Source organism: Miniopterus schreibersii (genome assembly GCF_964146895.1).
Source record: "Miniopterus schreibersii genome assembly, chromosome: 8".
In the NCBI taxonomy this organism is placed as follows: Eukaryota; Metazoa; Chordata; class Mammalia; order Chiroptera; family Miniopteridae; genus Miniopterus; species Miniopterus schreibersii.
In genome coordinates, this window is record NC_138109.1 from 83,019,539 (window position 1) to 83,035,780 (window position 16,242).

At 46.7% G+C, this 16,242-nt stretch overlaps 1 protein-coding gene across 1 annotated transcript in view; it reads left to right on the top strand.

Moving 5' to 3' along the window:
* Positions 1 to 10,323: 10,323 nt before the first annotated feature.
* RIPK1 (receptor interacting serine/threonine kinase 1) overlaps positions 10,324 to 16,242 on the top strand; it is a 55,844-nt gene continuing 49,925 nt past the window's right edge. Inside the window, exon 1 of the mRNA XM_081144189.1 lies at positions 10,324 to 10,395. The gene's annotated coding sequence lies outside the window, so the exon portion shown is untranslated. The remainder of the gene's footprint in view (positions 10,396 to 16,242) is intronic.

The window sequence follows — 16,242 nt, forward strand, 5'->3', positions numbered from 1 at the left end:
AGGAGTGCCAGAAGAGGTTGAAAGTGAGGGTTAGAGAACCTGTTTGAAGAAATAATGGCAGAAAACTTCCCTAACCTGGTCAAGGAAAAAGTCACACAAGCTCAGGAGGCACAGAGAGTCCCAAGCAAGAAGAATCCAAAGGGGCCCATGCCCAGACACATCATAATTAAAATGCCAAAAGTTCAAGACAGAGAGAGTCTTAAAGAAAGCTAGAGAAAAGCAATCTGTTACCTACAAAGGAGCTCCCATAAGGCTGTCAGCTGACTTCTCATCAGAAACTCTACAGGCCAGAAGGGAATGGCATGAAGTATTCAAGGTAATGCAAAACAAGGATCTGAAACCAAGACTAGGGTGGCTGAACGGATAAGATAACATTACCCAAATATATGCTCCCTACAAGAGAACCACCTCAGAACAAAAGAATCACACAGGATGAGAGTGAAGGGATGGAAAAATATTTTCCATGTAAATGGAAATTAAAAAAAGCTGGGGTAGCAATACTCATATCTGACAAAATAGACTTCACAATGGAGACTATAATGAGAGACAAGATCACTACACAATACTAAAGGGATTGATCGAACAAGAGGATATAACCCTGATAAACATATATGCACCCAATACAGAAGCACCTAAATTTATTTAAAAAAAACTTCTAGAGGACTTTAAGGGAGAGATCAACAGCAATACAGTCATACTAAGGGTCCTTAACACCTCGCTGACTTCACTGCATAGGTCTTCCAGACAAAAAATCAACAAGGAAACAGTGACACTAAGTGACACACTAGATTAGATGGATTTAATTGATATTTACAGAATATTCCACCCAAAAGCTGCAGAATATACATTCTTCTCAAGTGCACATGGGACATTCTCAAAGAGAGACCACATGTTAGGATACAAAACAAGTCTCTACAAGCTCAAGAAGATTGAAATCATATCAGGCATCTTCTCAGACCACAATGGCATGAAATTAGAAATCAGCTACAATAAAAATACTAAAATACATTCAAACACATGGAGGCTAAATAACATGTTTTTAAACAATGAATGAGTTACCAAAGAGGTCAAGGAATAAATCAAAATCTTCCTCAAAACAAATGAAAATGAACAGACAACAACTCCAAATCTATGGGACACAATGAAAGCAGCCCAAAGAAGGAAGTTCATAGCACTACAGGCATACCTCAGAAAACAAGAAAAACTTCCAATAAACTCTCTTACCCTACAACTTAAAAACTTAGAAAGAGAACAACAAGAAAAGCCCAAAGTAGAAGGAAGGAAATAATAAAGGTCAGAGCAGAAATAAATGACAGACAGATTAAAAAACAATACAAAAGATCAATGATGCCCAGCCGGGCATGGCTCAGTGGTTGAGCATCGACCTAGGGTCCAGGCGATCAGGGTTTGATTCCCGGTCAGGGTACATGCCCGGGTTGCGGGCTTGATCTCTCATCATTGATGTTTCTATCTCTCTCTCTCCCCCTCCTTTCCTCTCTCTGAAATCAATAAAGATATTTAAAAAAAAAAATCAATGAAACCAAGAGCTGTTCTTCGAAAAGATAAACAAGATTTATGAACCTATAGCCAGACTCATCAAGACAAAAGAGAGAGGACCCAAATAAATAAAATCAGAAACGAAAGCAGTGAAGTAACAACTGACCCAACAGAAACACAAAGGATTGTAAGAAAATACTATGAACAACTATATGCCACCAAGCTGGACTACGTGGATGAAAGGGATAAATTCCTAGAAAAATACAACCTTCCAAAACTCCATCAGGAAGAGTCAGAAAACCTGAATAGGCCAATAACTACTGATAAAGTTGAAGCAGTAATCAAAGGGCTCCCAGCACACAAAAGCCCTGGCCTGGATGGCTTCACAGGGGAGTTTTATCAAACATTCAAAGAAAAATTAACACCTACTCTCCTCAAACTATTCCAAAATACCCAAGAGGAAGGAAAACTCCCAAGCTCTTTTTTATGAGGCCAGCATTAGCCTAATTCCAAAACCAGATAAGGACACTACAAAGAAAGAGAATTACAGGCCAATATCCCTGATGAACACTGATGCTAAAATCCTCAACAAAACATTAGCAAATCAGACCCAGCAATATATTAAAAAGATTATACACCATGACCAAGTGGGATTTATTCCAGGGATGCAAGGCTGGTACAATATTCACAAATCCATAAATGTGATACATCACATAAACCAAATGAAAGACAAAAATCACATGATCATATCAATAGATGTAGAAAAAGCATTTGACAAAATCCAACACCCATTTTTGATTAAAACTCTAAGCAAAGTGGGAATAGAGGGAACATACCTCAACATAATAAAGACCATGTATGACAAACCCACAGACAACATCATAGTCAATGGGCAAAAAATAAATTCATTTCCCCTAAGAACAGGAACAAGACAGGGGTGCCCACTTTCACCATTCTTATTCAACACAGTTCTGGAAATCCTAGCCACAGCGATCAGACAGGAGGAAAGCATAAAAGGAATCCAAATTGGAAAGGAGGAAATAAAACTGCCATTAATTGTAGATGACATGATACTGTACATAGAAAATCCTAAAGACTCCACCAAAAAACTACTAGATTTAATAAGTGAATTTGGCAAGGTAGCAGGATACAAAGTTAACACCCAGAAATCAATGTCATTTTTATACACAAATAATGAAATCTTAGAAAGAGAAACTAAACAATCCCATTTACCACTGCAACAAAAAAAATTAAGATACCTAGGAATAAACTCAACCACGGAGGTAAAAGACCTGTATTCAGAAAACTACAAGACGTTGCAAAAAGAGATAGAGGAAGATAGAAACAAGTGGAAGAATATACCATGTTCATGGATTGGAAGAATTAACATCATTAAAATGTCCATACCACCCAAAGCAATCTATAGATTCAATGCAATCCCTATTATAATACCAACTGTGTATTTCACAGATTTAGAACAAACACTTCAAAAATTTGTATGGAACCAAAAAAGATCCTGAATAGCCACAGCAATCTTGAGAAAGAAGAACAAAGTTGGAGGGATCACAGTACCAGATATCAAGTTATACAATAAAACCACTGTAATCAAAACATCCTGGAACAAGAACAGGCATATAGATCAGTGGAACAGAACTGAGAACCCAGAAATCAACCAAAGCTATTATGGTCACTTAATATTTGATAAAGGAGGCAAGAACATACAATGGAGTAAAGACAGTCCAATAAATGGTGTTGGGAAAATTGGACAGGTACATGCAAAAAAAATGAAACTAGACCACCAACTTCACCATACACAGAAATAAACTCAAAATGGATAAAAGACTTAAATGTGAGATGTGAAACCATAAAAATCGTAGAGGAAAACATAGGCCGCAAAATCTCAGACATCTCTCATAGCAATATTTTTGCTGACACATCTCCTAGGGCAAGAGAAACAAAGGAGAAAATAAACAAATGGGACTGCGTCAAAATAAAAAGCTTCTGCACAGCAAAAGAAACCATCAACAAAATGAAAAGGGATCCCACTGTATGGGAGAACATATTTGCCAATGACACATCTGATAAAGGGTTAATATCCAAAATATATAAGGAGCTCATACAACTTAACAGAAGGAAAACAAACAACCCAATTAAAAAATGGGCAAAGGACCTAGATAGACACTTCTCCAAAGAGGACATGCAGATGGCCAAGAGACATATGAAAAGATGCTCAATGTTGCTAATCATCAGAGAGATGCAAATTAAAACCGCAATGAGGCATCACTTCACCCTTGTGTGAATGGCTCCATCAATAAATCAACAAACAAGTGCTGGTGAGGGTGTGGAGAAAGGGGAACCCTGGTGCACTGCTTGTGGGAATGCAGACTGGTGCAACCACTATGGAAAGCAGTGTGGAGTTTCCTCAAAAAATTCAATATAGCCCAGCCGGGCGTGGCTCAGGGGTTGAGCATCGACCTAGGATCCAGGCGATCGGGGTTCGATTCCTGGTCAGGGCACATGCCCTGGTTGCGGGCTGCAGCTGATCGATGACTCTCTCATCATTGATGTTTCTATCTCTCTCTCTCCCTCTCCCTTCCTCTCTCTGAAATCAATAAAGACATATTTTTTAAAAAAAAATTCAATATAGAACTTCCATTTGACTCAGTGATCCCACTTCTAGGAATATGTCCTAAGAAACGGGAAACACCAATCAGAAAGAACTTATGCACCCCTATGTTCACAGCAGCGCAGTTTACAATAGCTGAGATCTGGAAACAGCCCAAGTGCCCATCAGTAGATGAGTGGATAAAAAGCTGTGGGACATTCACACCATGGAATACTATGCAGCTGTAAAAAAGAAGGATCTCTTACCCTTTGGGACAGTATGGATGGTCCCAGAGAGTATTACGCTAAGTGAAATAAGCGAGTCAGAGAAAGACAAGTATCACATGATCTCACTTGTATGTGGAATCTAATGAACAAAATAAACTGATGAACAAATAGATCCAGAGACATAGAAGCATGAAACAGACTGAGGGATCTCAGAGGAAAGGCCGGGATGGGGGAATGGGTGGGGTGAGATTAATCAAAGAACTTTTATGTTTATAAGCATAACCCATGGACACAGACATTAGTATGGGGAAGGCCTGTGGGGGGGGGGGTAGTTGCAGGGTGGAGGGGGTCAGTGGGGGAAAAGGGGGACATCTGTAATACTTTCAATAAAGATTTTTCAAATGAATAATTAATTTTTAAAGAAAAAAGAACCCAGCTGGGAATTTTGGAGTAGCCCCTGGCAGCTCTAGAGCATGGGAGAGGGAAAGTGGCACAGGTCCCCGCACAAGGACATGAGCCCAGAGGACTGGCAATCCGGGGATGCAGGACAGACGGCCTCTGAGCAGCTCAGTGGCGGGACGATGTAAGAGCCATGGGTTAGCCCAGACCACTCCAGCAGCCCTCCCTCTGTCAGACATGTGCACTAGTTATTTTGTTTTGCCCTTAAGGGAAAGTGTTGCTCCAGACAAGACTAGCTGATGTGAGAGCCTCGGGCTGAACCGGCGCAGGGCACCTGGCTGTGACAAGCTTCGCTGGCTCAGCCCTGCTGAGAGTGATCCGTGGATGATGATGAGAGCTGTAGACTCCGATGAACCTTCGGCCAGGCACAGCCACTGACAGGAATGTATTCGAAGGAAATACATAGAAAGTAAAAGTACCTTTCCAAATTAAATGTTTGTTTTCTTGGCAATGCAAGTTATAACAGTGAGTAATAGCCAGCAGGTATTGGGTGCTTAATATGTGCCAGGGGCCAATATGAGTCCTTTACATGGATCATTGGCTCATTTAATCCTCATAACACCCCTATGAGCAAACACTGTTGCTGTCCCCACCCTACAGGTAAGGAAACTGAGGCAAAGGTAGGCTAAGGCATTTGCTCAAGAGTTACAGCTACAGAGAGGCAGGTGTGGGATTTGAACCCAGAATGTCTAATTCCTCTCTGGAAGCCACCTGAGTGCCTGTAATGGGGGAAATGACAAAGAATGCGGTGGCCGTCACTGGTGGCTATGCGGGCGGCATCATGAACGCCACCTGTGTCTGTCCCGCTTCAATTCCCATTTCTCCTAATGGTAACACCCTGATTTCCTTTGGGAATCATGCCCTTTGGTCAAGCGGTGTGGTTTTCAGAAGGTGACACCTCCTCAGTACCAAGAAGTGGCACCTGATGGACTTGACCAATCAGTGTTCCATGCCACAGAAAATCCACGCCAGGCATGAGATGAAACTCAGGAAATCACTGATCTCCTGGGAAAGAGGAGACTTCTTGCTTCTGGACTTACAGCTGTGACTATGTAGGTTGGTGAGGGGCCCTGACCTGGAGAGCATTGGCCTGAAAGTGAAGCCAATACTGAGGAAAGGTCACCTAACTGTACAGAGACAACTTCCTAATGACCTTTTCTGAACGCCTGGACCCCTCCTTGCCTGAAGCTGGGTTTTTTATTTAGTTCTTCAGTCATGTGAGGCATTATGTTGCCGTTTTTGCTCGAGTGGTTTTATAGTAATTGAGCCATCCTCAATAACCCAACAGGCACAGTTTGTGTCTACACAGAAGTATGGAATACTCCAGTGAAAACAAAACATAAATGAATTTTGGAATTTGATGATAATGATATAAAAACATACATAGAAGTGTATGAAATTAGAACAAAATTTACAGTATTTGTCAATTTTTTTTTCTCACGCAGTGAGTTGAGTATATAGTGTCTAATGCACACAGGAGGGTGGGTGAAGAGTCGTCATTGGAGAACTGAGGGGGCAGCAGAGGTCAAGGCCAGTTCTGCCAGTGACTGACAGAGAGGCCTTGAACCATCTGCCCAACACATTGGGGCCTCAGTCTGGCCTTCCATAGTTACCCCACCCAAAGTGCAAGATGCAAAGGAAGCCCTCAGGCCTGTCATGCCATAATCTTTTCTTGTTGTTAATATTCACCACAGGATATTTTTTCCATTAATTTTTTAGAGAGCATGGAAGGGAGGGGGTGGGGAGAGAGCTGAAGTAACTTGGCCAGAGTCCCACCACTACAAGTGGGACTCCATCAAACTAAAAAGTTATTTCTCAGCTTTGAATGTGGTGATGCACTTAAATATTTGCTAATAGCTGTGTTGATATCATTAGCTACTAAGTCACAAGTGTCTACCTAAAGCAATAACACTGATAGATTTTTTCATAAATACACTCTTTTACACCATTGTTCTCTTGTTTCTACCCAAACAATAGTAGGTTCAAAAAAGACGACCACACAGCAAAGTTTAAAAACAACAATGACACCAGAACAGATTCTAATCCCCACCCCAAGACCAACCAGTATTTGTAAACTAAACCGTAGCTTAACAATTTTTATCTCCGAGGCTGTACAGATTTGGGTTGGAGTCCCAGTTCTGCTACTTACTTGCTGTGACATTAGGCAAACCAATCACCTATCTTCTCAGTGCCTCAGTTTCTTCATCTGTAAATGGAAATAACAATGACCTCATGGGGGTTATGTGTATCACTTTACAATGTTCCTGTGGCAAAGGCATTTGGCACGATGTACTGCCTGGCGTGGAGTGTGCGCTCACTAAACAGTAACTGCCATTGACGTTCAAGCCCACGTGCGTGCTCAGGGAGTAAGCCAGAGCCGTCTTCCTGCCCGGCGGCAGCACTCCAGCTTCCCAGCTGCGGGGAGGTCCCGCAGTGCCGTTCGGTGCGGTCCTTCCCAGCTCCCTTGCTTCCCCCATCACCAGTGCTTGAGTTTCACACTTATCGTCTCTGTCTGGAGACTATCACTGAGACGGAGGCAGAAGTCATTAATACCACCCACGTGTTCTCAGCCTCCCTGCCACAGGAGGGTCTCTTCTTTATCCTTAAAGCTCCCCACCAGCCCCCAAGCAGAGCACAGCTCTTGCCAGGAGTGCGCCCAGGCGCCTGCGGTGCAAGGATGGGAAACCAGGGCGAAGCAGGTGGGCCGGGTGGGCCGAGGGGGGGGACTGGGCTTGCGGGTCAGAGGCTGCGCCAGGAGTCAGCAATGCGTGCAGTGCCGACTAGGGTCCAAACCCTATTCTAAAAGCTCTGGATTCAAGAGAACACAAGACACAGAACTCCCACCCTCCAGTTCACATTTAGGGGAAAACGGCCACAGTGTGTTGCTCTGTGCTTTCAACTGTATTCCCTTTAGCATTTTGTGGAAGCACAAGGAGGGATTGGAATTGCTTTTTAATAACGTCATTTTTTAAAATAACTTTTTGCTGTGGCATATTGTTTTTTTTTTAAGAGAGGATTTTTATTTTTTATTATTTTCTTCTTGTCAATCCTTGCCCAAGGATGTTTTTTCCATTGATTTTTAGAGAGAGTGGAAGGAAGGGGAGGGGAGAGACAGAGAGAGAAACATCGATGTGAGAGTGACACGTAGACGGCTGCCTCCTGTGTGCGCCCTGACCCAGCCTGCAACCCAGGTACATGCTCTTGACCAGGAGTTGAACCCATGATCCTTCGGCGCCTAGGCCAACAGTCCAGCCACTGACCTGCACCGGCCAGGGCTGTGTTTTGTTTCCTAAGGTGAAACCCTGATGAGGCTGGGCCACGTGGGGCCCTGGAAGTTTTTATTATGATATAATCACCTCCTAACTGGTTGCACAGCCTCCGACCTTGCCCTTTTCTACATTGCTCCCTAAGACAGAGCTGACCATGCTGAGTCAGCCTCCCAGCGCAAGCACCTTGCCCTGTTCCCACTGCTTCCAGAACAAAGTTCAAGACCTCCCACAATGTGGGCCTACCTGCCTCAGTCTGCCTTCTCATACAGGCCCGGACCCTCCCTTGGCTGCCACAGATCCTGGTGCGTCCACCCTGCCACACACAGGCCTCGCCTACAGTCAAGTGCTTCTTCCGTGACCTGGTTCCTGCCAGCTCTCAAACTCACCTCTCTGGGAAACCCTGGCATCTTTCAAGCCTCCGTTGGAGAATGTCCTGTCTGGGAAGGCTTCCCGACACCCTGGGGGCAGCTAATCTCCCACCCCCCTGCACACTCAGCACGGCCTTGGGGTTGACTGCTTACTGTGAATGGTTCTGGCTGAAATCTGTTTTCCAGGGTGATCAGACAGACATAGCTGTCTAAGCTCTGTCTGCCCACACTGCTGCATGTATTCTGGTTCCCTTTCACCCATCCACTCTCCCTAATACTCTGCGCACCTCATGAAAATGCAGACCAGCGTTGGAAACCCCATGGTCCCGGCAGACACCAGAGCTCCGCCAACACACGTGGGATGGGAGGGAGGACTGTTCTAGCCCTGCCTGGGGCGGGGCTCCGCCAGCCCGGCGCCCACTGCGCTTGGGGGGAGAAGAGCCGGGTGCTCCCATCTCTACCCAGGACCCCTCTGCACCCCAGAGCCTCTGGGGGTGAGCTGGAAGGTGGTGGAGGCTGTGGCCAGGCATACTTGAGGAAGACGAGAGGTTCGGAAAGCTAATCCAGCGACATTTCAGGACTGTTTTTCCTCCTAATAAGTGTATTTAATTATATATATATATATATATATATATATATATATATATATATATATATATAGGTGAATCCTCACCTGAGGATATTTTTTCCGTAGCTTTCAGAGAGAGTGGGAGGGCGGGGGAGAGAGAGACACCTGTGAGAGACACACCCGCCGGTTGCCTCTGGCAGGTGCCCACTGAGGGCGGAGGGGGAGCGAACCGCAGTCCTGGTGTGCGCCCCGGACCGGCATCCACGGCGACCCGTGGGTGCGCAAGCCCAGCTCCAACCGCTGCGCCCGGCCAGGGCTTTTTCATATTTCTTTTCTTTTTCTTTCTTTCTTTCTTTCTTTCTTTCTTTCTTTCTTTCTTTCTTTCTTTCTTTCTTTCTTTCTTTCTTTCTTTCTTTCTTTCTTTCTTTCTTTCTTCCCTCCCTCCCTCCCTCCCTCCCTCCCTCCCTCCCTCCTTTCTTTCTTTCTTTCTTTCTTTCTTTCTTTCTTTCTTTCTTTCTTTCTTTCTTTCTTTCTTTCTTTCTTTCTTTCTTCTTAAAGTCAAAAGATTTGGGTGGGGTTTTTTTTCGTTTTTTATTTATTTTTAATTTTTAAATTTATTTTTGTTTAAAATATTACAGATGTCCCTTCTTCTCCCGTGCCGGCTCCACCTCGCCCCACGTCCTCCCCAGCCCCTCGCCCCACCGCTGTCCGTGCCCTTGGGTTGCGCGTACGTGCCCATAAATTCTTTGGTTATTTAACACGTCTCAGCACGGCCAGCCGGGTGTCTTCAGGCCGCAGGGTGGTGCGCGGCCCCCGCGCGGTGCACGCACCGGGAGGCGCTCAGGCCCGCCGGCCCGTCGGGGTCCGCGCCGCAGGCTCCGTGGCCCGGGGCCGGCTGTCCGGGGGAGACCCGGGGGCGCCCCCAGCGCGGCCGCGGCAGCCCCACCGCCCCGCCCCGCCCCGCCCGCGGCCGTCCGGGCTCACAGCAGCCCAGCTACCCCGCAAGCCCGGCATTTAAGAAAACCCTCCGCGTCTTTGTTGACCTTGGTGATGGTTTTTGTTTTCACCTGGGTCACAAATCGCCTTCCCAGGGAACTGATTCCGATCACCGGGCTTCGCGGGTTCCCAGGTGGCGCGAGCAGCGCTCCCAGTGTGCGGCGCCGCGCCCCGCATCTGAGCGCCCCGCGAAGCGGCGGACCCCCCGCGCGGGAGCGCGCCTGGCGCCAGGCTGTGCGCACGCTGCCCTCTGGTGGCAGGCCCTGGAGCCAGCCTCGGGCTCAGGGGGGCTCAGGGGGGCTCAGGCCAGCTCGCGCGGGGGACCCCCGAGTCCCCCTCTAACTCCGCAGGCGTGGGAGCCTCCCATCCCCAGCCCCAGGCTGTTCCCAGACACCTGGCCCGGAAGGTAAGCTCGCGTTTTCCTTGCGCACGGAGCGTAACAAAGGCTGGCGCGGACAGGACGCCGTGCACCGCGCTGCGTCCTCCCCGGCTGCCCCCTGGTCTTGCGGAGGAGGCTCGGTGCCCTGGTGGCCTGCCCGCAGATGGCTGGGAAGGGCGCCGGCTCTCGCCGCGGGGCCGCTGCACCCACCGTCCTCCGCCTCCTGCCCGCCCGGAGCGGCGCAGCAGCCCGGGTCCTTGATCGGTTACTAGCTGTTGAGTCGATTCTGAATATGGAAGGAAAATCAGGATTCACAGATGCCAACCGGCTTGCCCTCAGGAGCACCGTGGGCTCTGCGGCGCCTTTAGGGAGGCCTCCGGGATCCTGGGTGGAGCCCAGCCCCGGCCTTGCGCGGGGCTCCCGCCGCGTGGCGACCTGCAGCCGGTGGCAAGTGCCCAGGAGAGTCCAGGTCTCGGGTCTGGAACCAAGGGCAGCTGTGCTAAACTGCTTCCCGAGGCTGGTCTTCAAGGGATATGAGGTAGCCAGCCCGTGTGGCTCAGTGGTTGAGCGGCCCTGGGAACCAGCAGATCAGGGTTCGGCTCCCATCAGGGCCCATGCGGGGGTTGCGGGCTGGATCCCCAGTAGGGGGCGTGCAATGACTGTCTCATCATCGATATTTCCATCTCTCTCTGAAATCAATAAAAAATTTTATTTTTAAAAAAGGAATACAAGGTAGGAGAGGGGCATCCTTTCTCAGATCTTTTTGCAGGTGCTGCTCACCTGGCCGCCCCGAGATGGGCTGCTGCTCAGCCAGCCAACGCCAGGCCAGCTCCGCCTGAGCCCGCCAGCACCTTCCTCCGCCCTCTGCGGGCTGAGCCGCCAGGCGCCGCTCATCCCGGACAATGACCGTTTTGCTGCTGCTTTTCCAACGCCTGTACTTTTTTTGCCTTTTTGTGTTTTTATTTTTATTTTGGGTTTTTTTTTTCTTTTTTCTTTTTAAATTTATCTTTATTGTTGAGAGTATTACAGGTATACCATTTCCCCCCGCAATTGACCCCCTCCACTTCGCTCCCACCCCCTCCCCAGGCCTTCACCCTGTTATTGTCTGTGTCCATGGGTTATGCATATATGCATATAACTTCTTTGGTTAATCTCTTCCCACCCTCCACCCCCCTTCCCTTTTTCCTCTGAAATATGATCGTCTGTTGCATGTGTCAATGTCTCTGGATCTATTTAGTTCATCAGATTCTTTTGTTCATTAGCTTCTTCTTAAAGAAGACCCTTCAACATTTCCTGTAGTGCTGGTCTGGTGGTGATGAACTCCTTTAGCTCTTCCTTGTCTGTGAAGCTCTTTATCTGACCTTCAATTCTAAATGATAGCTTTGCTGGGTAGAGCAATCTTGGTTGTAGTTCCATGTTTTTCATCACTTTGAATATTTCTTGCCACTCCCTTCTGGCCTGCAAGGTTTCTGTTGAGAAATCAGCTGACAGTCATATGGGTGCTCCCTTGTAGGTAACTAACTGCTTTTCTCTTGCTGCTTTTAAGATTCTCTCTTTGTCTTTAACCTTTGGCATTTTAATGATGATGTGTCTTGCTGTGGGCCTCTTTGGGTTCCTCTTGTTTGGGACCCTCTGTGCTTCCTGGACTTGGAAGTCGATTTCTTTCCCCAGGTAGGGGAAGTTTTCTGTCATTATTTTTTCAAATAGGTTTTCAATTCCTTGGTCTCTTTCTTCCCCTTCTGGCACCCCAATAATACAAATGTTGGGCCTCTTGAAGTTGTCCCAGAGGCTCCTTATACTATCTTCATATTTCTGGCTTCTTTTTTCTTTTTGCTCTTCTGGTTGGGTGTTTTTTGTTTCCTCATGTTCCAAACTGCTGATTTGATTCTCAGTGTCCTCTACTCTACTGTTGATTCCCTGTAAATTATTCTTCATTTCAGTTGATGTAGCCTTCATTTCAAATTGGTCCTTTATTATGTCATCGATTTTCTCAGTTATTTCCCTAACCATCTGCTTAAACATCCTTATAACCAAAATTCTGAACTCTCTGTTAGCTTGCTTGGATCTATTTCATTTAGTTCCTCTTCTAGAGATTTCTTCTGTTTTTTCCTGTGTGACATGTTTCTTTGCCTCCGCATTTTGGCTGCTTCCAGGTGTTTGTTTCTATGTATTAGGTAGAGCTGCTATGTCTCCTGGAATTTGTAGAGTGGCTTTGCGTAGCCGGTGTCCTGTCGGGTCCAGTGGCTCAGCCTCCCCAGTCACCTGAGCTGGGCCTTCTAGGTGCTCCCCTCTGTGGGCTGTGTGCACTGTCCTGTTGTAGTTGAGCCTTGGTTGCTGTTGGCGTCCCTGGGAGGAACTGACCCCCAGGCCAACTGGCTGTGAGGACCAGCTGCAACTACAGCCAGAGAGCTGCTATGCTGGAGACACCCCTATGGAGCAGGACTTACTTCAGTGGAGTTTTGGTGTTCACTAAGTGCGCCCCTTGAGTGTGTCACTCGTGGATGTGGTAGGGTTGTAACCCAGCGTGGTCAAGTATGACCACCAGGTGCACTGTCTCTGAGGCCTCCCAGGAGGTACAAAGTCAGCCTGTGCCAGTGCCTTGCCCAGGGCCACCCAGCCTGAGCTACTCAGCAAACTGTAGTTGGCTGCTACTTGTGCTGGGCTTGGAGGTGCCCAGGAGAGGCCAAGCTATGAGCCAGTGCAGCTGCCGCTAGTGCCAGGCCTGGGCCGCTTATCAAGCCGTATGGGGCCCACTGCTGCTTGTTTGAGAGATTTTAGGAAAGTCCTAAGCATGGGGCTCGAGAGGCCACTTGCAGAGAAAAGCCCCTGGAAATGGCCCGGATGAGCTGCAGGTGGGGAGGGGCGGGGCCTCCGGGAATCACGGGGCGGGGCCAAAGGTGTGAGTCAGGGGCTGGCGATTCAAACATGGCGCCTGCCTGCCGGCTGTGCGGGGAGGACTCGCCACAGGAGCCATGGCCTCCGCCAGCCCTTCTGCCTGGGAGGAAGCCGCCCTCCACCTCTCACCCCGATTCCAGGCAGGTTGGTTCCTCCCCGAGGGTCCCGGGTCCTTTCAGGCTGCCGCCCGGTGCTGGGCTCAGAGGGAGCGTCCGAGTGAGTCAGAGCCGGGCCCTTAAGAGGAGCTGCTGGGGCTCCCGCAGCCTCCACGACCCTCAGGGACAGTCCCCCTGGTTTCACAGCCCGGAGGTGTGGGGACGTCTCTTCCCTGCCTGGAGCCCTGGGCTGGGGGCCTGCTGTGGGGCTGGGACCCCTCGCTCCTCGGGGAAAACTCCGCCGCCGAGATTCCCTCCCGGGTTTCAGCCTCGGCACCGGGTGTGGGCCCGAGGCCGCGTCTCTGCGATCCAGCCCGGATCCACCTGCGTCTCCGCCCCTTCTCGGTCTTGATGCTTCTTCAGGTCCCTGGTTGTGGGGCTTCTGTCAGCCAGATCTCAGGAGGCTCTGAGTGACGGTGGTTCTGTGTTTTAGTTGTAATTTTGATGTGGTTGCGGGAGGCGGCGGGTGCAGCTGTTACCTACGCCGCCAGCTTGTTTTTTCTCCCTAGAAACCATTTTCTGCCTTTTTGTGTTTAGGGAAACTTCCCAAACAATGGGTGGGCACCGTTACCTGTGATGAACAGCTGTGACTTTATAAAATATGTGTATGCAGATATTGAAATAATCATGTTTTTAACTTTAACCTCTTGATACAGAATTGTTCAGTGATCGCTTTCCTGGTTAAACCAGCCTTGCGTTCCTGGGAAGCCTACTGTGGCCATTATGTTTTTTTTTTTTATATCCTGATGAATTCTGTTTGCTAATAGTTGGCTTTAAGGTCTTACATTTATGTTGATCAGCTAGATTAGTCTGTAATTTTCTCTCTCCTCCTGTCCCCAGACTTTAATATAAAACTTAATCTCAAAAAATGAGTTGGGGAGTGCAGCCTCTTTATGTATATTCTAGATTAACCTGATTAAGAATTAAACCACTTATTCCTTGTTTTTTTGGTAGAACTCTCCAGTAAACCCATCTGAACATGAAATTTTGTTTGTTTTTATTGTTCTGGATTAGATGAAATAAGCACAGTCCACCCTGTCTCTTCCTCTGGATGCAGTGAAAATGCTTAGAGAAGCTTTCACAGGAGCCAATAAAATAAATAGTAGCAGGTGGACTGGGGAAAAGAGCAGAGTTGAAAGCAGCACCGACCCTGCAATGAGTTTACCATTTTGTTCCCCTTCAGTACCCCAAACCCGAACTCAGCTGTAAATACTACCCAGAAAAAAACTGGTGTAACTTTTCTGATACCAGACAAAGGAGAAATTAAAGCAAGAAATGTTGTGTAAGAATAAAAGGGTCTATTCAACAGGATCTTATCACAGTTCTAGTAACATAAAAAGGTGTTGGCAGAAAAAAAAAAGAAATAGATCCACAATAATAGTTTGAGATTTTAACAAACTTTTGTCAGTAACAGATAGAAAAAGCAGACAAAAAAAATCAGTAAAGATTTAGAAATATATGAATCACCCAAAAAACCAAACTGCCCCAGTGGACATATTAAAAAACTAAATTCAACAAGTGCAGGATGTCTGTTCTTTTAAGTGCACGTGAAACATTTACCAAAGTAGAGAATAGCTTGTGCAATAAAATAAGTCTCAACATTTTTTCGTGTCTCCTGGCCATCTGCATGTCCTCTTTGGAGAAGTGTCTATTCAAGTCTTCTGCCCCTTTTTCAATTGGATTGCTTGTCTTCCTCTTGTTGAGTTGTACAAGTTCTTTGTATATTTTGGAAATTAACCACTTATCAGATGTATCCTTGAAACCACAAAAGTGTCACCTCACACCTGTGTGAATGACTCCATCAACACATCAACAAAAGACACGTGCTGGCGAGGGTGTGGAGAAAGGGGAACCCTGGTACTCTGCTGGTGGGAATGCAGACTGGGGCAGCCACTGTGGAAAACAGTGTGGAGTTTCCTCAAAAATTAAATATGGAACTGCCACCTGACCCAGTGATCCCACTTCTAGGAATATATCCTAGGAATCCTGAAACACTAATCAGAAAGAATATATGCACCCCTATGTTCACAGCAGCAGTTTACAATAAGTAAGATCTAGAAACCGCCCAAGTGCCCATCAGTAGATGAGTGGATAAAAAAGCTGTGGGACATTCACACCATGGAATACTATGCAGCTGTAAAGAAGAAGGATCTGTTACCCTTTGGCACAGCATGGATGGAACTGGAGAGTATTGTGCTAAGTGAAATAAGCCAGTGAGAGAAAGAAAAGCACCACATGATCTCACTAATATGCAGAATCTAAGGAACAGAATAGACTGACAAACAAGATAGGACCACAGACATAGAAGCATGGAGCAGACCAACAGATCTCAGAGGGAAGGCAGGGAGAGATTAACTGAAGAACTTATACGTATGCGTGAACAGCCCATGGGCACACACAATGGACAGGAAGGGGCCTGGGGAAGGGTGGGAGATGGGTGGAGGAGGGTAAGAGGGTAAATTGGGGACATCTGTAACTCTCAACAACAACAAAAATAATAATAAAGGTAAAAAAAATAAATCTTGACAAATTTCCATGAATTAAAATTATACAGGATATGTTCTCTGGCCACAGTGAAATTAAACCAGATATCAATAATAGAGATACAACTAGAAATCCCCAAATACTCATAAATTAATCATCACAGCTCTAAATAACTGACAGATCAAGAAAATATTAAAATAACAATTAGAAAATATTTTGAGCTGAATGATAATAAATATGTGATGTATCTTTTGTGAGATGAAGACAAATTCGTTCTTAGAGGGATATTTCTGACTTGCAATGTATATATTATAAAATAAGAATAGTTCAGAATCAATTA